Source organism: Lissotriton helveticus, chromosome 7 (assembly GCF_964261635.1).
Source record: "Lissotriton helveticus chromosome 7, aLisHel1.1, whole genome shotgun sequence".
In the NCBI taxonomy this organism is placed as follows: domain Eukaryota; kingdom Metazoa; phylum Chordata; class Amphibia; order Caudata; family Salamandridae; genus Lissotriton; species Lissotriton helveticus.
This window is the reverse complement of record NC_136068.1, coordinates 32,053,222-32,079,446: the sequence shown is the minus strand read 5'-3', so window position 1 is coordinate 32,079,446 and position 26,225 is coordinate 32,053,222. Positions and strand designations below refer to the sequence as shown.

The 26,225-nt window shown below is 45.5% G+C and overlaps 1 long non-coding RNA gene across 1 annotated transcript in view; it reads right to left on the bottom strand.

Annotated features, from left to right (window-relative positions):
- LOC144767958 (uncharacterized) overlaps positions 1-26,225 on the bottom strand; it is a 161,476-nt gene that overhangs the window by 61,657 nt on the left and 73,594 nt on the right. Inside the window, exon 3 of the long non-coding RNA XR_013598399.1 lies at positions 9,355-9,705. This is a non-coding gene — a long non-coding RNA (uncharacterized LOC144767958). The remainder of the gene's footprint in view (positions 1-9,354; positions 9,706-26,225) is intronic.

Sequence of the window (26,225 nt, the reverse complement as noted above, 5' to 3'; positions counted from 1 at the left end):
AATGGCACTGTCAATCAAATTAAATGCATCTGAGGGAGAGTATGGTTATGGAGACTTGAGGGGCACTGTTAAAGGGTCGTAGTGAGGGGATCCATGTCGGAGGTGGTCATTGGGGGCACCAAAAACATTGCAGAGGGCACCACCACCGCTAAAGCCAGCCCTGCCCTTGAGGCCAGTCTGCTTCACCCATTGTAATCTCCACTGGCCTTGTTTCAGCAGTATTAGCTGCAACTCATCAGGGATCAGCAATGCAGGATTTGCACTCCCACCAAACTAAGTTTGCAAACTTCACTGTCTCTCTGCTTCATGCACAAGCACTTTTAACATCTGCTGCCTGCTTGGAGCAACTGGAATTAAGCAGCAAAGGAGGACACAATTATGCCTCTGTGTTGACTAAATTATGCAGCAAAAAAAGGCTGCAGGGTAATGTGGTATATTTTCTGATACTTTATTATTTTGACATTTTTACACATACTAACAGACTCTGCAAATATTTTGCCTTATTAGTACCAGTGTACGATACAAATGCAGCAGTGAGAAAGGTGATCTGTCAACCTTTGCAAAGGGCCGTCCACTTCACAGTACCACAAGTCACATTTTTTAGTAACTTTTGATCCATTTGAGCTACAAACAATTTATTAGTTAAAATTGTCAGATTATGGAGCAGATGTTGTATTATGCTACAAATATGGCATAGCCTTAATTATGTAGGAAACATTTGCAAACTAGGATATTCTGCCAATCATGTTTGAACTGCTCTTGTGGAAAAAGGTAGGAGAAGTGCTGTAAGAAGTTGGCCTGGTATATGCTGTCCACTAATTAAAGTGGGCACCTTGAACCAGACGAAATGACCTTTATTGATGATAGGTTAAAGACAACCTTTATTGAAAGCTATCCTAATGGTAGCTATGTAGAGCAGCCTTCAGGCTAAGTCTTGGATGTATGTAAAGCAGCTTGTTTTACCAGTCTATAATTTTTTTTTTTGCAGAGTTTTATATAGCGCGAACTAGACCCAAACCGAATCAGGTATCAGAGCGCTTTACATATCACCAGTTACGTTACATGAGGACACACTTTCATTTTAGGCACGGGGAGATTAAGTGATTTGCCCAGAATCACAGGAGGTTTTGGTGTCGTTACCGAGACTCAAACCCAGATCCCCAGGTCTGAGGTCGAGAGCCCTAGCCGTTAGGCCAACTCCTCTCCCCAATCTCTTGAATAAACAAATGAAAGGAGAACCACACCAGGTATATATATAAAATATATGTATTTATTTCTAAACACTCCCTACTAATCCCTTTATGAGATTAGAGGTCAAAGCACACAATTTACAATCAAGATATAGCAATAGAACTTCAGTAAATAGCACAATATACACTGTGCCCCGGGGGGGACCAAACCTTATATTAAGAAAGTGGTATAAGAACCACGACTTGCATAGACACAAAGTCTAGAGCCTGTAGAATCACTGGGACCACAAGGAACCACCCAAGGTAGTGACACAGGGGACCCAGGGGGACTTGTGCAGTGTGAGAACACAGCTGCGAATCGCCGTTGGCTTCTATGGGAAAAGTCGCGGTTGAGTTTTTAAAGAAAAAGGACACTTAGGAGCGAACTTTGAGCAAACCCTTTTAGACTTAAGGGGTTCTAGGGCCAACACCCTCAGGAGCACCGGAGTACTCGAGTTACCTCACCCAGGGAAGCGGGGTGCATAGGTGTCTTTTGGTGTCGGAAATCTTCGTCATTTTCAAGGGCGATCTGCTGCAAAGTGCTGCTGCCTGGGAAGAAGAAAAGTGTCTGAGGAGATGCAAGCCTGGATCGAGGATGAGAAGAACTTGAAAGCAGAGGGGACAGAGTCTGGGTAACTAGCTAGTGACCAAGGGCACGATAGACAATTGCCCACCGATGTCGGGTTCTTCAGGTGCGAATAGGTGAAACTTGACTGTGCAGCCACAAGGACCAGGAGGCGCCGACGATGAACAGGAGCTGGATTCGAGCTGTCCCAAAAAGGATGTCGAGTGCTGTGGTATCAGTGCCTGGATTGGACCCAACAAGCCTTTGCAACAGCAACCCACGCAGGAAGAGAAAAGATGCTTCACCAAGTGGTGGAGTCAGGGCATGTCTGGAGCAACCAGGGAAGCCAAGGGAAAGTTACATTTACCCTCTCAGGGACCCACAGGCCAACGGGCCAGGGATCACGAAGGTACCTCAAGAGAAATCCCAAGAAGTCGGCTTACGGGACACTCGTGGAGTGGAGTCCAGCAATCTTTGGTGGAAATGTCGGATAAATTACCTTGAAAAGTTAGAAAAGTAGAATTAGAGGTTACAAATCAAACTGCATGAATTCCAACCACTAAGTTAATAAAGGAAAATGTAAACATGTAAATGATGATTAAATGATACAATATTTGTAGTAAAGGATCTAACATTGATGGAATAATCCACCTAAAAAGTGTATTTAGAGGTCAAAAGTCAATTGTCATGTTCTCTCAAAGTTGAACAAGGAAAAAGAAAGTGCTCTTTATATCAAGTCCATCGATACTACTATCTCAGAATTCGATCAAAGCAAAACTAATAAAAATAAAAAAAGTTGCTAAATATTTGTATTTAGAGTTCAAATGTCATATTTGGGACTTCTTATTCAATTTGGATAGTTGACTTGTGAGTACACCAGACCAAATGGAGAGTGTTAGAAATTGGGCTCCTTGTTGATTGGGGTATAAGCCCTGGTAAAGCAGTAACCACAACCCTAATCAGGGTAAGTCACAAGCACACCCTACCTTAACCTGCGCTCACCTCTCATAACTTGGCACTGAGCAGTCAGTCTTAACTTTCGGGGGAATGTGTAAAGTATTTGTACAACACTTCAAACAGTTAAACTGTGAAAACACCATACAAAAAGTCTCCACACCGGGTTAGAAAAATATAACTTAATTTAATAAATAATACAAGTCTAAAATGACACAAATCCTACAAGTTGAACTTGAGATATGGATTTTAAAAGAATAAACTGAAAAATAGTGCTTAGAAGCAATAAGCACTTACCTTGGATGTCTGGTCAATCCGGACAGGGACAAAGTAAAAAGTTCAGGCTGACTGTGATGGAGCGAAGGCTGGATACAGGGACCCCTTGAGGCCAGTGGAATTAAAGTACCTTAATCCGGGTTGCATTGATGAAGATCTGTGGTGCTGTCAAAGCGATGCATCAGTGTCAATCCCGCAACAGGTGGGTTAATTCTGCTCCTGCAGCAGAGGATGCATCTGTTCCGAAAGTGATATGCCAATTAAAAAGGAGATGCGCCTGTCCTGATCTCGCAACAGCGGCGATGTACCAATTCTGCTCCCACAGCAGAGGATGCCGCGATACCGCTGAAGCAAACATCTTGGCCCCACTTCCAATGTTCCAGGTGCAGGAGCAGGGTGGTTTGAAGCCTTTTAAGTCCCTGAGACTTCAGATCAGGAGGCCAGTTAGCTAGCCCTGGGTGTCAATCTGGCTACAAGGGATGCAAGACCAGTCTTTCTCACCCAGGCAAGAGAAAGCAGCAAGGAAAAACACAGCAAGGCAGCAGTTCTTCACAGCAGGCCAGCAGAGTGGCAGTTCTTCAGCAGCACAGCAGTTCTTCTTCCTGGTGGACGGGTCAAAGGTCCAGAAGTGTACTGAAGTGGTGGAGTCTGAGGTCCAGTTATTATATCCAGTGGTGCCTTTGAAGTGGGAAAGACTTCAAAGAAGGTTCTTTCAAGTGCACAGAGGTTCACCCCTCATGCTATAATCAGGTGGAACAGTGAGGCTGTGCCCAGCTCTTCACTCTCATCCTCCAAGGATGGCCCATCAAGTAACACCTAAGCTCCTATTTTGTGTGGCTGTCTAGAGGGAATACACAAAGCTAAGCTGCCACCGAACCCAGACGTGTAATCAGAGACAGGCTGTAGGCACACAGGGCTAAGAGCAGGAAAATGCCAACTTTTTAATAGGGGCCTTTTCAAAATTGTAGCAATAAATCCAACTATGCCAGTAAAGAAGTTTCATCATTATAATTCCATGAGTACTAAATATGAGAGCTCTACCTCCTCTCAATTAGGAATTACAGCGTATTAAATGTGATGAGGAATCCCCAACGTTATCCTATGAGCAGGGTAGTAAAAAAAATTAATTTGGGGTGTTTTCGCTACCCGGACATGTACAACTTAAAAGCACATGTCCTACCTTTTAATTACATAGCACTCTGCCCTATGGGCTGGATGTATGACGTTATAAGGCATACTTTTACTCCGCAGACCATTACAACGCGACTTTTACTCCGCATACCGTTACAACGCATAGCGCCTTGGGGCGCTGGATAGTGGTAAGTATAATTTACTATTCTAACTCCAGTCCCCGTGGACCCTAGGGAAGGTGTTGGATAGTAAATTATACTTATTCCCTATCCTAGAGCGCCCCCCAGCGCAATGCGTTGTAATGGTATGCGGAGTAATGGTCGCGTTGTAATGGGTCTGCGGAGTAAAAGATCCGTTGTAACGGGTGTATACCCTATGGGCTACCTTGTGCATACCTGAGGGTTGGCTTATATATAATTTATTTATTTATTTTATTTTTGACACTTATAAAGCGCACTGTTACTGTACGGTGTCCTGGCGCTAAAAGGGGAGTTTAAGGCTTGACATGGTGTTTTAAATGCCAAGTTGACAATGCAGTCTAACACTGAATGCAGTCTGCAGTGGCAGGCCTGGGACTAGTTTTAGAGTGCCACCTAGGTGGGTGGAACAACAAGTGCTGCTGGCCCGCTGGTAGAATTTAATTAACAGGCCCTGAGTATATGATATGCCACTCTCCAAGGGAATTACAAGTAAATTAAATATGCTAAACAGGTGTAAACAATTATACTATGTTTTAGGGAGAGAGCACAGGCACTTTAGGACCTGTTAGCAGTGGTAAAATGCGCAGAGTCCTAAGGCCAACAAAAACAAATTCAGCAAAAAGTAGACTGAGGAAGGCAAAAAAGGTTTGGGTTGACCCTGCAGAACCTCTTCTCAACAAGAGGAGGGGAAAAAAGTATTTCTTTTTTAGCAGACTCTCACCCTCATATTTCTATGTGGCATGTTTCATTATCAAGACCTCACCCAGCAGGCAACCTACTTGGATTCCCGCAACTCCCGAACATTCATGAGTTATGGGAATCCAGGTAAGTTGCGTGCTGGACTAGATCGTTGATGACAGTATGACTGATGGACCAGACTGACACGATTTCCCATGGGGCCTTTTGAAGCCCTGAAGTAGATTTACAAGTGTGGGAAATACCAAAAAAACAACTGGAATACATGAAATTGCATGGAGGAGTGAGTGATTATGGTGAAGTTCACATGATTATCCAAATACAAGATTAGTGACTGAAATGGTTCTGATGAAAGCCGACTGACTTGTTTAGGCATTAGAAATCAGCTGAAGCATGGGACCAGGGAAGCATTACCTCAATCGCAATATCCGATTTTATGTTTTCAGTCTGTCCCTGTGGGTGCCCACTAAAGAGGTAACCTGAGAGCAGGGACACACAGACGCATTTTAACCTTTTAAAGTTTAACTTTTTGGTCTCAGTTAAACTTAAGACCAAAACTTTAACTGAGACAAATTCTAACTTTATCACTCCTAAATGTCCTTTGTGAATACCAAAAGTAGTAAAGTTAAACTTCTGTCTCAGTTTACCTTTGTGAATCAGGCCACTGGTATATTTGCAGCATGCATTTTGGACATCTTAAAAGAAGATATTTTACATTGAACTGTTCACATTATGAACGAGGACTTAGAACAACACCTTGCTAGGCTGAACCGGTTAAATACAGTAATGATCACACACACACGGTTACATAATGAACTATAAAATATCCACAATTGCTTACTTGAATGTGATTATTCTTGGATATGAATTTTCCAGCAAGAGAAGGATTGTGGCACCGGAAGTCTTGCAGAAAGAGTGAGACATCCTTCAAATGCATTATGATTGTCCCTTTGGGATTTCTTAACTTTGGTAGGACTTAACATATTATATTCAGTTAGTGAAGCCCTGCACTCCCTAATTTCTCCCCAAAAACTAATGACCAAAAAACAGAAAGCTGTAACAAAGAGTCTAGATCAGCCGAGTGGATTGTCAAGAAGAGCGAATGGTGGGACGCTAACTCAAGTGCGCCTCCCTCTTTACCTTCCCCCCAGAATGAGTGGCCAACAGATGGTGGAGAGTTTGGAATATGCACAGCGAGGAAAGCAAGGATGGTCCCTTTAACTATGCAAACATGGACTTCGTGTACACGCCTTCGGATGACGTAGGTTCCACTGGATTGGAGAAAAAGACGGAAGAGAAAGCACCGGCGTGTGACGTCACAGACGAGCAGCTGGTTTGCAAGGGAGAGCTGGTGAATGGAGGAGGAGAAGGACTGTACGAGACCGAGGCGAAGACGAGAGGTACCGAAGAACTGAAGAAGGAGGTTCCTGTGCCTGGTTGTCAACATTTCGGTGTATCGCCCAGCCACACTCAACGAGGAGGAGTGTGGCTCAGCCAGGTGCGTCAACGCATGTCGGGCTGGTTGGGGAGGCGGGGAGAGGCTGTAGCTGACTATCACGAGTAAAGCGCTGATAGAGCTTTGTAAATATTTGTAGATATAGCGGCTCACTTGCTTAACCCCTCCCCACTTTACCCGCACTTTCCCTCACTGACACCCCCTGTTGTTGTGTATATAAGATTTGTATATACACTCGCGCACTGGTGTTCCCTCACTACGCAGGTTTCTTTAGTGGGAGTAACAAATACAAAGAGGAGAATCTGACCGTGGTGTTTCTTTCCTCTCTCGTATGTCCCGCGGAGGAGAGCCTCACGGAGGGTATCCAACCAGAGACACTTCGCCCATCTCCAGGAACGCTAGAAGACCACCTGAGGAGTCAGTAATAACGGATCCCGCGTTCTTGGCCCGGGAGAGATTTACTTTGAGAAAGAAAAAAACCTTTGGAAAAATAAAACCTTATATCCCAAGATCTGGTCTCCGTGCCCTTCCGTCCACCCCGCCACACAGCTTTATTGCATGGGCTCCAAGTATACAAGTTAGAGACTGAATAGAGAGTGATGGCCATTTTTATGAGACCAGTTGGGTCACACTTGCACCAGGCAACGTGGTGCATGCGCAACGCGGCTCAAAAATGACATTTATGAACCCACGCAAGGCCACTTTGAGTGGACCTGAGTGGCTCCATAAATCTGGAGCAAAGCAATGCAGCACAAATCACTGCATTGCGTAACTCTGCCCTTGGAAGTCATTCCATGGGCGTTGCATGGATGTTCCCACGCAAGTCCCGTGGGTTTTGACGCATTCCCAGATATACCAGAACTGATAAACCTGGGACTGTGGCAAAATGCTACGCCTTCCAAGGGGAGGTGTAACGAGCAGAAATATCTTTATTTCTCCTCTTTCTTTGTCTGCTGGATTCTACAGCAGACAGAAAGATGAATATGCCTCAGGGGATTGTTTTTGTGCAGGAAGGTGCCCTTATCAGATCATGGGACGTATGGAGCTACTACAGATATCCTACATTCTCAAATGTGCCTTTGATGATATTATAATAACCGGTTCCCTTTCAGATCAATTGGATATTAAGGGCCTCATTAGGATGGAGGATTTTCCGCATCCTCCGGGCCGCCGGAAGCCACCGCCGACCCGGAGGATGCGAAAAAATCCTCTGCGGACCCACCAAAGACCCACCACCACATTAGGATGGCTGGTGGGTCCCGGTTTCCGTCCGCAGCTTTTCCGCCGCGGTTGGCTCACAACCGCAGCGGAAAAGCACTAATATGGTGACAGTGTCTCTCAGACACCGTCAGCCAGATTAGGATGGGCTCTGAAACATGCTTTTCCGCTGCGGCTTTTCCGCCGTGGAAAAGCATGTGTAACTTCACTGCGGGGGCCGGTTGCGGGCCCCCTAGGTGAAGGGGGTGGGGGGTGCACATGGGGGGTACCTATGGTACCCCCCTGCATTTGTATGCAGAAAGCGGCAGGCACCGCGCGGTGCCTGCCACTTTCTACATACAAATGCAATGCGTGCATTTTTCACATTGCTGCGGGTGCAGCTTGAAGCCGCACCCGCCGCAATGTTAAAAATAGAGGATGTGACCGCCAGGGTGCAGTCACATCCTAATTGCACTGGAGGGACCTCCGCAGGCCATGCGGAGGTTCCCTCCTACTCTATGGTGGCGGGCGGACTCAGGTCCGTCCGCCATCATAATGTGCCCCTAAGTCTGTTAAACCTTCAGGCATATACCACTTAAGACAGTGAGGACTCTTATTAAATGCTGACAATCATCACTATGGACAACATTACATACACAGCACAAGAACTCCCCGGGAAAAATATGTGTATACACTGTGGAATCAGTTTTTGCTTCCTCCGATAAATTGCTACCTTAATCTGTAAAAATGCCCTTATTTCAATAGTAAGGACAGGTGGGATCCAACAGCTTTCTATTATTCACTGTAAGAAGAAAGACCTCAAGAAAGGATCATTTATAATCATAAAATGATATATTCCCCTATATTTGTTATAAATCCTGCCGTGAAGGTTAGGAGTATTGGAAAGAATACTTTACACTTTTTTGGGATTTACAAAATGTTGGGAAATCCAGAGTAAAGAGGCTGTCTTTAGAGCGTGTGTAATTCCCCAAGACATTACTTTTTTAACCCAACTGTCTAGAACATGTTTCTAGGATTTAAGTCCACAAGGGAATAAAAGAAATATTCTGCTCCAAAAGTCAATTTGATCCAGTTCCAAAAGTGAAAAGAAATGAAAACTTTACTGATTCTGAACCGAGTGAGGTGATTCAGAATGGTACCTGGTACTGGATCCTGCCCCAGCTCAAGTTAACATGTCCTCCTTGGTCACATATGTTATTGCAGTACACACGGTTTGCATGTACTCAGTTACACACTACTGGCGCAGTTCTTTGAATTAAGGTTCTTGTTTGGGATTAGACAGGCATGAGGTCTTCTTCATGAGGTCTTTTTCATCAGCATTGAGGTCCTACGACCTTATGGACTTACAATTAAACATTAGAAGGTGTTGTATACATATCTGTGTGCTTTGCTGTACATTTTATGGCACTGTGAGTTAAACCTGATCCCCACTCCAAGAGTATGGATGCCAGCCATGTACAGAATGACGTCTTGTGAAAGGGTCATGCAGCAGGTCAATGATCAAATGGACATTTCATCCTAACCACACATGTCACAAAACATCCTTAGGTGAACTAGGATAAAAGGCCACACATAACCCTGCAAAGGAAGAGGAAACATGAACTCCCAGGGCAGAGGTCGAGCACTCACCGTAGACCCACAGCTGTCTGGTGGTTGTTACCGGGGATGCAGGACTCTGTGCCACACTCACGGTGTAATTTCCGGTGTCGATTGTCTGCACGTCTCTGATCTCCAAAGATCCGTCTGGGCGACAGGTCTCGCGCCCCGTGAATTGGGAGCCAAGGAAATGTAGTGATGTTGAAATGCTGTGATAGCAGATCACCTTTGGATCAGCCACTACTGTCCCTCTGTACCAGACAGACGTCATCACAATTGCAGTGACCGGGGCAGTGAGGATGACTGTGTCTCCCACTCGGGCATTAATCACTTCTGCAGCGGCCCCCTGAGCTGAGGCCGGCTGAGTCCAGACACTGAGACAGACTGAAAGAAAGAAGAGTTGACACTGGGTTTAAAAACATAGATTTGTATCAATACTCAACCACAGACATTAGTCTTGCCGCCACCAATGGGAAAGGAGCCCATGGAGAGAGGATTCCTGCAGAGGGAGCACAGAAACAGTGGGAGGGAGACACCATGGGAGTCGCAGACACTAGAATTCTATGGAGGATAGAGATAGCCTTGAGTATTTAGCAGTTAAGTAGTTGTAAAGGATTAAGTACCTCTTAGTCAGCAGACTCAACCACATGAACTTCGGAATGAATACATCCTCCATTCCCTGAGTTTAGAGCATATCAAGGAAACTATCTGACTCTCAGTCAAGAATGACTAACTCCTATGATGCCAAGAGTGAGTCGCTCCTCCAATATCAGGAGTGAGTAGCTCTTCCGATATCAAGAGTGAGTAGCTCCTCTAATATCAGGAGTGAGTAGCTCTTCCGATATCAGGAGTGAGTAGCTCTTCCGATATCAAGAGTGAGTAGCTCCTCTAATATCAGGAGTGAGTAGCTCCTCTAATATCAGGAGTGAGTAGCTCCTCTAATATCAGGAGTGAGTAGCTCCTCCAATATCTGGAGTGAGTAGCTCCTGCAATATCAGTAGTGAGTAGCTCTTCCGATATCAGGAGTGAGTAGCCCTTCCGATATCAAGAGTGAGTAGCTCTTCCGATATCAAGAGTGAGTAGCTCCTCCGATATCAGGAGTGAGTAGCTCCTCCAATAGCAGGAGTGAGTAGCTCCTCCGATATCAGGAGTAAGTAGCTCCTGCAATATCAGGAGTGAGTGTCAGGGTTCTCCGTGCTCTTCGGGATCTGGATGATGCTCTAATGGTCCATCTCAAGACCTCCCCAAGCTCTGCTTCTAAACCTCCAGAGATTAGAGGTGATCAGGTGAGGGAAAAAAGGGGTAGGGAAGGGGCTGCGTGGGATTAGAAAACCTGAAAGACAAAGGACAACCCATTACTAAAGGTCTAAACCATCTCACTACACTCCATAGTCTCACTGGTGTTGTTCCACGTACCTTGCTGAATACACTGTGGGGGACTAAGAAATCTGTCTCCGAATGGCCTCTCCTAACGTGGAACAATCTGGTGTATGCCTACAAAACACAAGCACAGATTATGCACCCATTCCACCGCTCAGTTCCACACCAGACACCTAGATTCCCCTTCCTCATACATACCCAGGGTCATGCACCATGCAGGCGTGAAGGAACGGACCAAACTCCCCCTGGAGCCAGTAGACACAGTTCAAGGTATAGTTCTCCAAAACAACCTCCTTCTGTTCACTCCACAGAAACAGAGATCGTAATCCACAGTAGTTCAGCACATGAACAAAAAATGATAAGGGGTCAGAACTCAAAAACAACTAGGGCACAGGATGACGTAATCCCCATTACCGCACAGAGTACAAATGGAGTCTACAGTACCTCTGGGCTCCAATACTGTGCTTTGATCCGGGTAGTGCCTTATTGCCATGCCCCTCACTGTTCCGCAGACATGGAAAATCTGCCCGGGGCCACGATGCTCAATCCGATGGAAATTGCTGTCCACAAGGTAACAACCGCCCTGTTTCGAAACGAGATCCAGCAGCCACTGAATCTCAGATCACACACAGCACACGAGGAAACGATTCCTCCACGGTGACAACAGTCTTCTGGTTCGCAGCCGCGAACAACAAAAAGGGCTCACTCCTCCAGCTACGCTGCACGGACGATACCGCACAACCGCTGCGCTCCAGGTGTCTGAAAACTGGTGTCTGTGTCTTCAGCAGAGACGTCTGCGAAGCACCACAGAACACCAGAGAAGAAGCGGACAGACGCTCCGCTAGGTACCGATGGCAAAATCCAATACAACCCGACTTCCGGGTTGACGATGACTATATAGGTCCCGCCTACTAGAAGCAGGGTATTCTGGGACTGGTAGTCATAGATGAATTAGGCAGGCGCGATACTGCTTCAGATCCTGACAGTGAGTAGCTCTTCCGATATCTGGAGTGAAAAGCACCTCTGATGTCAGGCGTGAGTAGGTCCTCAGATATCAGGAGTGAGTAGCTCCCGCAATATTAGGAGTGAGTAGCTCTCGCAATATCAGGAGTGAGTAACTCTTCCGATATCAAGAGTGAGTAGCTCTTCCAATATCAAGAGTGAGTAGCTCTTCCGATATCAAGAGTGAGCAGCTCTTCCGATATCAAGATTGAGTAGCTCTTCCGATATGAAGAGTGAGTAGCTCCTCTAATATGAGGAGTGAGTAGCTCTTCCGATATCAGGAGTGAGTAGCTCCTGCAATATCAGGAGTGAGTAGCTCTTCCGATATCAAGAGTGAGTAGCTCTTCCGATATCAAGAGTGAGTAGCTCCTCCAATATCTGGAGTGAGTAGCTCCTCTAATATCAGGAGTGAGTAGCTCTTCCGATATCAAGAGTGAGTAGCTCCTCTAATATCAGGAGTGAGTAGCTCTTCCGATATCAGGAATGAGTAGCTCCTCTAATATCAGGAGTGAGTAGCTCCTCTAATATCAGGAGTGAGTATCTCCTCCAATATCTGGAGTGAGTAGCTCCTGCAATATCAGTAGTGAGTAGCTCTTCCGATATCAGGAGTGAGTAGCCCTTCCGATATCAAGAGTGAGTAGCTCTTCCGATATCAGGAGTGAGTAGCTCTTTCGATATTAGGAGTGAGTATCTCCTGCAATATCAGGAGTGAGTCGCTCCTCTAATATCAGGAGTGAGTAGCTCTTCCGATATCAGGAGTGAGTAGCTCCTCTAATATCAGGAGTGAGTAGCTCCTCCAATATCTGGAGTGAGTAGCTCCTGCAATATCAGTAGTGAGTAGCTCTTCCGATATCAGGAGTGAGTAGCCCTTCCGATATCAAGAGTGAGTAGCTCTTCCGATATCAAGAGTGAGTAGCTCTTCCGATATCAGGAGTGAGTAGCTCTTTCGATATTAGGAGTGAGTATCTCCTGCAATATCAGGAGTGAGTAGCTCCTCCAATAGCAGGAGTGAGTAGCTCCTCCAATAGCAGGAGTGAGTAGCTCCTCCGATATCAGGAGTAAGTAGCTCCTTCAATATCAGGAGTGAGTGTCAGGGTTCTCCGTGCTCTTCGGGATCTGGATGATGCTCTAATGGTCCATCTCAAGACCTCCCCAAGCTCTGCTTCTAAACCTCCAGAGCTTAGAGGTGATCAGGTGAGGGAAAAAAGGGGTAGGGAAGGGGCTGCGTGGGATTAGGAAACCTGAAAGACAAAGGACAACCCATTACTAAAGGTCTACACCATCTCACTACACTCCATAGTCTCACTGGTGTTGTTCCACGTACCTTGCTGAATACACTGTGGGGGACTAAGAAATCTGTCTCCGAATGGCCTCTCCTAACGTGGAACAATCTGGTGTATGCCCACAAAACACAAGCACAGATTATACACCCATTCCACCGCTCAGTTAAATACCAGACACCTAGATTCCCCTTCCTCATACATACCCAGGGTCATGCACCATGCAGGCGTGAAGGAACGGACCAAACTCCCCCTGGAGCCAGTAGACACAGTTCAAGGTATAGTTCTCCAAAACAACCTCCTTCTGTTCACTCCACAGAAACAGAGGTCGTAATCCACAGTAGTTCAGCACATGAACAAAAAATGATAAGGGGTCAGAACTCAAAAACAACTAGGGCACAGGATGAGGTAATCCCCATTACCGCACAGAGTACAAATGGAGTCTACAGTACCTCTGGGCTCCAATACTGTGCTTTGATCCGGGTAGTGCCTTATTGCCACGCCCCTCACTGTTCCGCAGACATGGAAAATCTGCCCGGGACCACGATGCTCAATCCGATGGAAATGGCTGTCCACAAGGTAACAACCGCCCTGTTTCGAAACGAGATCCAGCAGCCACTGAATCTCAGATCACACACAGCACACGAGGAAACGATTCCTCCACGGTGACAACAGTCTTCTGGTTCGCAGCCGCGAACAACAAAAAGGGCTCACTCCTCCAGCTACGCTGCACGGACGATACCGCACAACCGCTGCGCTCCAGGTGTCTGAAAACTGGTGTCTGTGTCTTCAGCAGAGACGTCTGCGAAGCACCACAGAACACCAGAGAAGAAGCGGACAGACGCTCCGCTAGGTACCGATGGCAAAATCCAATACAACCCGACTTCCGGGTTGATGATGACTATATAGGTCCCGCCTACTAGAAGCAGGGTATTCTGGGACTGGTAGTCATAGATGAATTAAGCAGGCGCGATACCGCTTCAGATCCTGACAGTGAGTAGCTCTTCCGATATCTGGAGTGAAAAGCACCTCTGATGTCAGGCGTGAGTAGGTCCTCAGATATCAGGAGTGAGTAGCTCCCGCAATATTAGGAGTGAGTAGCTCTCGCAATATCAGGAGTGAGTAACTCTTCCGATATCAAGAGTGAGTAGCTCTTCAAATATCAAGAGTGAGTAGCTCTTCCGATATCAAGAGTGAGCAGCTCTTCCGATATCAAGATTGAGTAGCTCTTCCGATATGAAGAGTGAGTAGCTCCTCTAATATCAGGAGTGAGTAGCTCTTCCGATATCAGGAGTGAGTAGCTCCTGCAATATCAGGAGTGAGTAGCTCTTCCGATATCAAGAGTGAGTAGCTCTTCCGATATCAAGAGTGAGTAGCTTCTCCAATATCTGGAGTGAGTAGCTCCTCTAATATCAGGAGTGAGTAGCTCTTCCGATATCAGGAGTGAGTAGCTCCTGCAATATCAGGAGTGAGTAGCTCTTCCGATATCAGGAGTGAGTAGCTCCTCTAATATTAGGAGTGAGTAGCTCCTCCAATATATGGAGTGAGTAGCTCCTGCAATATCAGGAGTGAGTAGCTCTTCCGATATCAGGAGTGAGAAGCTCTTACGATATCAGGAGTGAGTAGCCCTTCCGATATCAAGAGTGAGTAGCTCTTCCGATATCAAGAGTGAGTAGCTCTTCTGATATCAGGAGTGAGTGGCTCTTTCGATATTAGGAGTAAGTATCTCCTGCAATATCAGGAGTGAGTAGCTCCTCCAATAGCAGGAGTGAGTAGCTCCTCCGATATCAGGAGTAAGTAGCTCCTGCAATATCAGGAGTGAGTAGCTCTTCTGATATCAGTTGTGAGTAGCTCCTCTAATATCAGGAGTGAGTAGCTCCTCCAATATCAGGATTGAGTAGCTCCTGCAATATCAGTAGTGAGTAGCTCTTCCGATATCAGGAGTGAGTAGCTCTTCCGATATCAGGAGTGAGTAGCTCTTCCGATATCAGGAGTGAGTAGCTCTTTCGATATTAGGAGTGAGTAGCTCTTGCAATATCAGGAGTGAGTAGCTCCTACAATAGCAGGAGTGAGTAGCTCCTCCGATATCAGGAGTAAGTAGCTCCTGCAATATCAGGAGTGAGTAGCTCTTCTGATATCAGTAGTGAGTAGCTCCTCTAATATCAGGAGTGAGTAGCTCCTCCAATATCAGGAGTGAGTAATTCCTGCAGTATCAGTAGTGAGTAGCTCTTCCGATATCAGGAGTGAGTAGCTCTTCCGATATCAGGAGTGAGTAGCTCTTCCGATATCAGGAGCGAGTAGCTCTTCCGATATAAAGAGTAAGTAGCTCTTCCAATATCAAGAGTGAGTAGCTCTTCCGATATCAGGAGCGAGTAGCTCTTCCGATATCAAGAGTGAGTAGCTCTTCCAATATCAAGAGTGAGTAGCTCTTCCAATATCAGGAGTGAGTAGCTCTTTCGATATTAGGAGTGAGTAGCTCTTGCAATATCAGGAGTGAGTAGCTCCTACAATAGCAGGAGTGAGTAGCTCCTCCGATATCAGGAGTAAGTAGCTCCTGCAATATCAGGAGTGAGTAGCTCTTCTGATATCAGTAGTGAGTAGCTCCTCTAATATCAGGAGTGAGTAGCTCCTCCAATATCAGGAGTGAGTAATTCCTGCAGTATCAGTAGTGAGTAGCTCTTCCGATATCAGGAGTGAGTAGCTCTTCCGATATCAGGAGTGAGTAGCTCTTCCGATATCAGGAGCGAGTAGCTCTTCCAATATCAAGAGTGAGTAGCTCTTCCAATATCAAGAGTGAGTAGCTCTTCCGATATCAGGAGTGAGTAGCTCTTCCGATATCAAGAGTGAGCAGCTCTTCCGATATCAAGATTGAGTAGCTCTTCCGATATGAAGAGTGAGTAGCTCCTCTAATATCAGGAGTGAGTAGCTCTTCCGATATCAGGAGTGAGTAGCTCCTGCAATATCAGGAGTGAGTAGCTCTTCCGATATCAAGAGTGAGTAGCTCTTCCGATATCAAGAGTGAGTAGCTTCTCCAATATCTGGAGTGAGTAGCTCCTCTAATATCAGGAGTGAGTAGCTCTTCCGATATCAGGAGTGAGTAGCTCCTGCAATATCAGGAGTGAGTAGCTCTTCCGATATCAGGAGTGAGTAGCTCCTCTAATATTAGGAGTGAGTAGCTCCTCCAATATATGGAGTGAGTAGCTCCTGCAATATCAGTAGTGAGTAGCTCTTCCGATATCAGGAGTGAGAAGCTCTTACGATATCAGGAGTGAGTAGCCCTTCCGATATCAAGAGTGAGTAGCTCTTCCGATATCAAGAGTGAGTAGCTCTTCTGATATCAGGAGTGAGTAGCTCTTTCGATATTAGGAGTAAGTATCTCCTGCAATATCAGGAGTGAGTAGCTCCTCCAATAGCAGGAGTGAGTAGCTCCTCCGATATCAGGAGTAAGTAGCTCCTGCAATATCAGGAGTGAGTAGCTCTTCTGATATCAGTTGTGAGTAGCTCCTCTAATATCAGGAGTGAGTAGCTCCTCCAATATCAGGATTGAGTAGCTCCTGCAATATCAGTAGTGAGTAGCTCTTCCGATATCAGGAGTGAGTAGCTCTTCCGATATCAGGAGTGAGTAGCTCTTCCGATATCAGGAGTGAGTAGCTCTTCCGATATCAGGAGCGAGTAGCTCTTCCGATATCAAGAGTGAGTAGCTCTTCCAATATCAAGAGTGAGTAGCTCTTTCGATATTAGGAGTGAGTAGCTCTTGCAATATCAGGAGTGAGTAGCTCCTACAATAGCAGGAGTGAGTAGCTCCTCCGATATCAGGAGTAAGTAGCTCCTGCAATATCAGGAGTGAGTAGCTCTTCTGATATCAGTAGTGAGTAGCTCCTCTAATATCAGGAGTGAGTAGCTCCTCCAATATCAGGAGTGAGTAATTCCTGCAGTATCAGTAGTGAGTAGCTCTTCCGATATCAGGAGTGAGTAGCTCTTCCGATATCAGGAGTGAGTAGCTCTTCCGATATCAGGAACGAGTAGCTCTTCCGATATCAAGAGTGAGTAGCTCTTCCAATATCAAGAGTGAGTAGCTCTTCTGATATCAGGAGTGAGTAGCTCTTTCGATATTAGGAGTGAGTAGCTCCTGATATCTCAGGAGTGAGTAGCTCTCGCAATATCAGGAGCGAGTAGCTCTTCGGATATCAAGAGTGAGTAGCTCTTCCGATATCAAGAGTGAGTAGCTCTAACAAAATCAGGAGTGAGTACCTCCTCAAATATCAGGAGTGAGTAGCTCTTGCAAAATCAGGAGTGAGTAGCTCCTCCAATATGAGGAGTGAGTAACCCCTCCAATATCTGGAGCAAGTAGCTCTTCCGATATCTGGAGCAAGTAGCTCTTCCGATATTAGGAGTGAGTAGCTCTTCCGATATCAGGAGTGAGTAGCTCTTCCGCTATCCGGAGTGAGTAGCTCTTCCGATATCAGGAGTGAGTAGCTCTTGCAATATCAGGAGTGAATAGCTCCTCCAATATCTTGAGCGAGTAGCTCCTCTGATCTCAGGAGTGAGTAGCTCCTCCAATATCAGAAGTGAGTAGCTCCTCTGATCTCAGGAGTGAGTAGCTCCTCCAATATCAGAAGCGAGTAGCTCCTCTGATCTCAGGAGTGAGTAGCTCCTCCAATATCAGAAGCGAGTAGCTCCTCTGATCTCAGGAGTGAGTAGCTCCTCCAGTATCAGGAGTGAGCTTCTCCAGCAATATTAGGAGAGAGTAGCTCTCGTGATATTAGGAGTGGCCAAGAGCAAAATGATAATACTTAAATCTACTAAAGTTCTTCACCAATTGATTTGAAATTTTGACACAACGTTGAATTCCAATAAGCGCGTTTTTATATATACACAATGTTGGATTCGAATACGTGCGTGTCAAATACGCGCATGTTTTTAATCTAAAGGACGAACAGACCCTATCGATTGGGTTGCTGCGCAACAACTACAATAGACGCATAGAGACAAGAGTCTACATATATTAGGATGGAAAGTTGGTGTCCGGATGGCAGACCGGGAAGTGGGTGGAGGGAGGGGGGAGGAGATGGTTCTCTTGGCAACATTAAGAAAGGACACACAGAGACAATAGTCTACATATATTAGGATGGACAGTTGGTGTCAGGATGGCAGTCCGGGAAGTGGGTGGAGGGAGGGAGGAGGAGTTGGTTCACTTTGAAACATTAGCGCGTGTTTATATATACACAACCTTGGTTTCGAATACGTGCGGTCCAATACGCGCATGTTTTTAATCGAAAGACCGAACAGACCCTATCGATTTGGTTGCTGCGCAACAAATACAAGGGACACATATAGACAATGGTCTACATATATTAGGACGGAGAGTTGGTGTCAGGATGGCAGACCGGAAAGTGGGTGGAGGGAGGGGGGAGGAGATGGTTCACTTGGCAACATTAAGAAAGGACACATAGAGACAAATGTCTACATATATTAGGATGGAGAGTTGGTGTCAGGATGGCAGACCGGGAAGTGGGTGGAGGGAGGGAGGAGGCGTTGGTTCACTTTGCAACATTAGCGCGTGTTTATATATACACAACCTTGGTTTCGAATACGTGCGTGTCCAATACGTGCATGTTTTTAATCGAAAGACCGAACAGACCCTATCGATTTGGTTGCTGCGCAACAAATACAAGGGACACATATAGACAATGGTCTACATATATTAGGATGGAGAGTTGGTGTCAGGATGGCAGACCGGGAAGTGGGTGGAGGGAGGGAGGAGGATTTGTTTCACTTTGCAACCCGAACAGACCCTATCAAATTGGTTGCTGCGCAACAAATACAAGGGACGCATATAGACAATAGACTACATATATTAGGATGGACAGTTGGTGTCAGGATGAAAGACCGGGAAGTGGGTGGAGGGAGGGGGGAGGAGTTGGTTCACTTGGCAACATTAAGAAAGGAAGCATAGAGACAATAGTCTAAATAGATTAGGATGGACAGTTCCGATATCAAGAGTGAGTAGCTCTTCCAATATCAAGAGTGAGTAGCTCTTCCGATATCAAGAGTGAGCAGCTCTTCCGATATCAAGATTGAGTAGCTCTTCCGATATGAAGAGTGAGTAGCTCCTCTAATATCAGGAGTGAGTAGCTCTTCCGATATCAGGAGTGAGTAGCTCCTGCAATATCAGGAGTGAGTAGCTCTTCCGATATCAAGAGTGAGTAGCTCTTCCGATATCAAGAGTGAGTAGCTTCTCCAATATCTGGAGTGAGTAGCTCCTCTAATATCAGGAGTGAGTAGCTCTTCCGATATCAGGAGTGAGTAGCTCCTGCAATATCAGGAGTGAGTAGCTCTTCCGATATCAGGAGTGAGTAGCTCCTCTAATATTAGGAGTGAGTAGCTCCTCCAATATATGGAGTGAGTAGCTCCTGCAATATCAGTAGTGAGTAGCTCTTCCGATATCAGGAGTGAGAAGCTCTTACGATATCAGGAGTGAGTAGCCCTTCCGATATCAAGAGTGAGTAGCTCTTCCGATATCAAGAGTGAGTAGCTCTTCTGATATCAGGAGTGAGTAGCTCTTTCGATATTAGGAGTAAGTATCTCCTGCAATATCAGGAGTGAGTAGCTCCTCCAAGAGCAGGAGTGAGTAGCTCCTCCGATATCATGAGTAAGTAGCTCCTGCAATATCAGGAGTGAGTAGCTCTTCTGATATCAGTTGTGAGTAGCTCCTCTAATATCAGGAGTGAGTAGCTCCTCCAATATCAGGATTGAGTAGCTCCTGCAATATCAGTAGTGAGTAGCTCTTCCGATATCAGGAGTGAGTAGCTCTTCCGATATCAGGAGTGAGTAGCTCTTCCGATATCAGGAGTGAGTAGCTCTTCCAATATCAGGAGCGAGTAGCTCTTCCGATATCAAGAGTGAGTAGCTCTTCCAATATCAAGAGTGAGTAGCTCTTTCGATATTAGGAGTGAGTAGCTCTTGCAATATCAGGAGTGAGTAGCTCCTACAATAGCAGGAGTGAGTAGCTCCTCCGATATCAGGAGTAAGTAGCTCCTGCAATATCAGGAGTGAGTAGCTCTTCTGATATCAGTAGTGAGTAGCTCCTCTAATATCAGGAGTGAGTAGCTCCTCCAATATCAGGAGTGAGTAATTCCTGCAGTATCAGTAGTGAGTAGCTCTTCCGATATCAGGAGTGAGTAGCTCTTCCGATATCAGGAGTGAGTAGCTCTTCCGATATCAGGAGCGAGTAGCTCTTCCGATATCAAGAGTGAGTAGCTCTTCCAATATCAAGAGTGAGTAGCTCTTCTGATATCAGGAGTGAGTAGCTCTTTCGATATTAGGAGTGAGTAGCTCCTGATATCTCAGGAGTGAGTAGCTCTCGCAATATCAGGAGCGAGTAGCTCTTCGGATATCAAGAGTGAGTAGCTCTTCCGATATCAAGAGTGAGTAGCTCTAACAAAATCAGGAGTGAGTACCTCCTCAAATATCAGGAGTGAGTAGCTCTTGCAAAATCAGGAGTGAGTAGCTCCTCCAATATGAGGAGTGAGTAACCCCTCCAATATCTGGAGCAAGTAGCTCTTCCGATATCTGGAGCAAGTAGCTCTTCCGATATTAGGAGTGAGTAGCTCTTCCGATATCAGGAGTGAGTAGCTCTTCCGCTATCCGGAGTGAGTAGCTCTTCCGATATCAGGAGTGAGTAGCTCTTGCAATATCAGGAGTGAATAGCTCCTCCAATATCTTGAGCGAGTAGCTCCTCTGATCTCAGGAGTGAGTAGCTCCTCCAATATCAGAAGTGAGTAGCTACTCTGATCTCAGGAGTGAGTAGCTCCTCCAATATCAGAAGCGAGTAGCTCCTCTGATCTCAGGAGTGAGTAGCTCCTCCAATATCAGAAGCGAGTAGCTCCTCTGATCTCAGGAGTGAGTAGCTCCTCCAGTATCAGGAGTGAGCTTCTCCAGCAATATTAGGAGAGAGTAGCTCTCGTGATATTAGGAGTGGCCAAGAGCAAAATGATAATACTTAAATCTACTAAAGTTCTTCACCAATTGATTTGAAATTTTGACACAACGTTGAATTCCAATAAGCGCGTTTTTATATATACACAATGTTGGATTCGAATACGTGCGTGTCAAATACGCGCATGTTTTTAATCTAAAGGACGAACAGACCCTATCGATTGGGTTGCTGCGCAACAACTACAATAGACGCATAGAGACAAGAGTCTACATATATTAGGATGGAAAGTTGGTGTCCGGATGGCAGACCGGGAAGTGGGTGGAGGGAGGGGGGAGGAGATGGTTCTCTTGGCAACATTAAGAAAGGACACACAGAGACAATAGTCTACATATATTAGGATGGACAGTTGGTGTCAGGATGGCAGTCCGGGAAGTGGGTGGAGGGAGGGAGGAGGAGTTGGTTCACTTTGAAACATTAGCGCGTGTTTATATATACACAACCTTGGTTTCGAATACGTGCGTGTCCAATACGCGCATGTTTTTAATCGAAAGACCGAACAGACCCTATCGATTTGGTTGCTGCGCAACAAATACAAGGGACACATATAGACAATGGTCTACATATATTAGGACGGAGAGTTGGTGTCAGGATGGCAGACCGGAAAGTGGGTGGAGGGAGGGGGGAGGAGATGGTTCACTTGGCAACATTAAGAAAGGACACATAGAGACAAATGTCTACATATATTAGGATGGAGAGTTGGTGTCAGGATGGCAGACCGGGAAGTGGGTGGAGGGAGGGAGGAGGCGTTGGTTCACTTTGCAACATTAGCGCGTGTTTATATATACACAGCCTTGGTTTCGAATACGTGCGTGTCCAATACGTGCATGTTTTTAATCGAAAGACCGAACAGACCCTATCGATTTGGTTGCTGCGCAACAAATACAAGGGACACATATAGACAATGGTCTACATATATTAGGATGGAGAGTTGGTGTCAGGATGGCAGACCGGGAAGTGGGTGGAGGGAGGGAGGAGGATTTGTTTCACTTTGCAACCCGAACAGACCCTATCAAATTGGTTGCTGCGCAACAAATACAAGGGACGCATATAGACAATAGACTACATATATTGGGATGGACAGTTGGTGTCAGGATGAAAGACCGGGAAGTGGGTGGAGGGAGGGGGGAGGAGTTGGTTCACTTGGCAACATTAAGAAAGGAAGCATAGAGACAATAGTCTAAATAGATTAGGATGGACAGTTCGTTTCAGGATGGCAGACCGGGAAGTGTATGAAGGGAAGGGGGAGGAGTTGTTTCACTTTGCAACATTAGCGTGTGTTTATATATACAAAACGTTGGATTCCAATACGCGCGTGTTTTTAATTGAAAGGCCGAACAGACCCTATCGATTTGGTTATTGCACAACAAATACAAGGGACGCATATAGACAATAGTCTACATATATTAGGATGGACAGTTGGTGTCAGGATGGCAGACCGGGAAGTGGGTGGAGGGAGGGGGGAGGAGTTGGTTCACTTTGCAACCCGAACAGACCCTATCGATTTGGTTGCTGCGCAACAAATACAAGGAACGCCTATAGACAATAGTCTACATATATAAGAATGACAATAACATATTGTATACCCACAAGCATTGTGAAATTAAACATATTAGAAATGTGCGCTTACTCTTTTCTTTCTCTTCCATTTAACCAGACCGAGCCACAGGAACACGTGGCTGGGTACAGCTAGTACTAAATAAAACTATTCCAAAATCAAGCGCCCCTTAAGGCAAGTAGTTATATTGACACGCGTGCTGAAAGAATGTGTGCTAAATATGCATTTGTTCCAATGACGGTGTTCAGAAGGCATGCATACTAAACACATGTGGAATACCATCATACATTTATACCATATACCCAGGGCCTGTAATTTAAATGTTACTAGTGGGCCTGCAGCACTTATTGTGCCCTCCCCTTAAGTTGCACCTTAAAACATGTCCATGCATGCCATTGCAGCCTGAATGCAGTTTTAAACTGCCAATTCAACTTGACAATATAAACCACTTGCAAAGCCTTAAACTAACATTTCATTACATATAATTCACCCTTAAGGCAGGCCCTGGAAAGTCCATAGGGCATGGTGCCTTGTAATTGAAAGGTTGGGCATGCCCTTTTTAGTTTTGCATTTCCTGGTGGTAAAACACCCCACATTTGTTTTTCCCTACTGTGAGACCTACCCCTCCCATAGGATAATATTGGAGATTCCTCATTACATTTAATGAGCCGAAATATCCAATTGGGAGCAGGTAGCTGTCCCATGTTTGGTGTTTATGGAACTGTAATGAAAAACCCTATTTAATGGTAAATTTGTTTTTTTTTATTACAGTTTTGAAAATGCCAGTGTTAGATAATTGGCATGTTTCTGCCCTTAACCCGTTTGGTGCATGCAGCCTGCCTTGGATCACATGACTGGGTGTAACAGACAGACATTGTAAATTCCTCCCAGACAGTCACACAATAGAGGGATTAGGTGTGCCTGAATGGGCCATCTACTGGAAGAATGAGGGGAGAGGCAGTGCTGAGCACAGCCCCACTTGCAACAGAACAGGGAGTACTCTGCCTCCACATAGTCACTGCCGGAAGCTTAGAGCCAGGGCAGGATATTGCATGCACTCCAATGCCATTATATAGAAGCTTCTCCTACCTACCAGAAGGTGAGCACAAGTATATACAAATAGGACCTTAGACACCAAATCTTCAGTTCACTCATGGACCTGTGGAAAGACATTGCTGTGACCTACTGTGCACTCTGCAAGACTGCTTTGCCGTACCTGGGAAGACTGCTTTGCTGACTGGAGCTTGCCTTGAGCCCTCAGAGGCCAACCCTGCCGTTGAGCCCTGTATCTTCACCTGAACTCAGTAATACCAAAGTGACTAAAAGGGCTAGTTTGATGGCGTCCTGTTCAGAGCCACAGGGACACTAGAAAGGCAACCACCATATTTAACCTGCACCTGGATCCAGCCTGCAAATCCAGTATCTCATGCAATGTTTTTACATACCAACAATGGGAACATTGCCGACACCACCATAAGGTAGTTCAAAAAAGTTTGCACAGAAATGTTCTACATTTTCAGGGTTTAACACTTCTGACTCGACCTCATATTACCATATGGTTGCACCAACAACTGCACAGAAAAATATGCTAACTAACACGAAACAGATTTATTCTGCATCCTTTATTTCCCAAATGTCTGAACAGGTTTTCGACTTATGGAAGGATACTATAGACATAAAATCAGTCTGGGGTTCAAAGGAATGGCAAGTCCAGGGAACAGAAGCACTATTTAGAGCGTGCCTCATTCCACAACAGATATTATTTCTGAATGACACTTTGCAACAGATGTTCTGTCTTGGAATAGCCAAAAACAAGGATTTGTACACACCCCAGAATCCAACACCTTCACACATCAATTTTACATCATGTGGAGGGGATAGAATAGATGGCATCATGCAGTACAATACTTCAGACCCTTGGAAGGGATGGTTAGTTTGGTCCACAGACACAAACAGACGTCAATCAAGATTCAAGGGTACTACCAAAGGGTTTAGTAGCGAGAGGCCAGACCAACGGTATGTACAAAGAAAACATCCAGGGGTGGTGACATCATTCAGTGTTGGGAAGATGGGTCTCGATTGGCTAAAAACCTCGACTCCCAGTTGAAACAGCACTTATCCTTCCTCAAAGATGAGGTGGATCTACGGGATTTTTTTATTAGGTCCCCGAAAGCCACGTCAGAAACGTTTCTTATATGCTGTTTATAATGAAATCTGGAAGATCTCTCAAAAAGAAGCTGCGGAGAAACTTCATGAAATAGATAGGATTAACCTAGAAAAGGCATTAGTTGTAGCTGACAATGGTATGACTACATTAACATCCAGGATTTATTCACTGGGCAATATTGTATCTTCTGTTATAGATATACTAGAACAGGACTTGTCCATACTACAACACTGTTAATCTCAACTAAATTGCTTTGATTATGTTATCAAGCTGGACGCTGCAATCATTATGTGCTGGTTACGTGCCTTGGCGATTTATTAACAGTATGTCCCTAAGTTCTGCATAAAATCTGAGACGCAGATAACAATGGCACAAAAGAGAGAAAAATATACAATACTGCGTATTGAAAAACTGGACCAAATACCTTTTACTGTGAAAGTCACCATCCACAGAATGGTTAATCCATGGCCATATAACATTACTGATCACAACTTTCCAGTTTCAGTATTGCCTAGAACAACAACAGGTAGGCATAAATAAAGTGATGGGTACGGAATTAATCAAGGAATCTGGGAAATTGCAACACAGATTTCGATGCTGGAGTGGAGACATGGAAGCGTTTCTAAGAGGTACAAACTGCGAGAATGCTTTATGTGGATCTCTTATATGCCAGGATATCATGCTTCACGGGCCTGTAATGGTTCAGTTGCTCACTTATCCTGTCACTTGAAAGGGTCCCTAGCTGCCGTGATTTATCCGGTGTTCAAGTTACTTTCAAATAGGAGGTACTTGATGCTGACTGATCAAGGTTGGTGTGGGATGCTCCCGGGCATCGCATATCTTGTCAGTGTAAGCTCCAGGGTTATTTGCTAGTATTTTTTCCACCGACCCATACAGTCAGGGAGGCGCCAGTATGGCCTTCTTTGAATGCTTCCTTTATGCGGTTTGATACTCTGAGTCAAATGAAAGCCATGCTTGTAGTGAAAACCTTGCCCTTAACCTCCGCCCGAGAGACCTATGATCTTCATGTCGCAAGGTCCTCAGCTGAGATACAGGCACTAATACAGAGGACGGCCCGGGACCAGGGTTCGATTCCCGACGCGGCAGGGTCGTGGACCAGGGTCAGCGGGCTCGATAATTCTCGCCTCGGTGCCTACTCTAGTCAGGGACCACACTCTGCAACTCTGGGCATTAGCTTGCCTCATCTTCACAACGGCCCCCCAGACCGCCGGGGATGCTTGGTCGCACCTTAGAGATACCCATTAGGGACCATCTCTCAGGGTGAGCCAGGACGGGTTCCCCAGCGGTCGAAGCGCAGAGATACTCCTCCGGGAGTTGATTCTAGCGCTATATAAACCCACAATTAAATTAAATTAAATTAAATACGAACAAACTGCCCTTTCCATTTCACAGAAATGGTACAACGTATCTTTAACATGTCTGATACAACAGGTATAGTACACCTATTTAAGCACCTTTCAGACAATCTTCTGAGTTATTTCTAACTGTATACACTCTGTG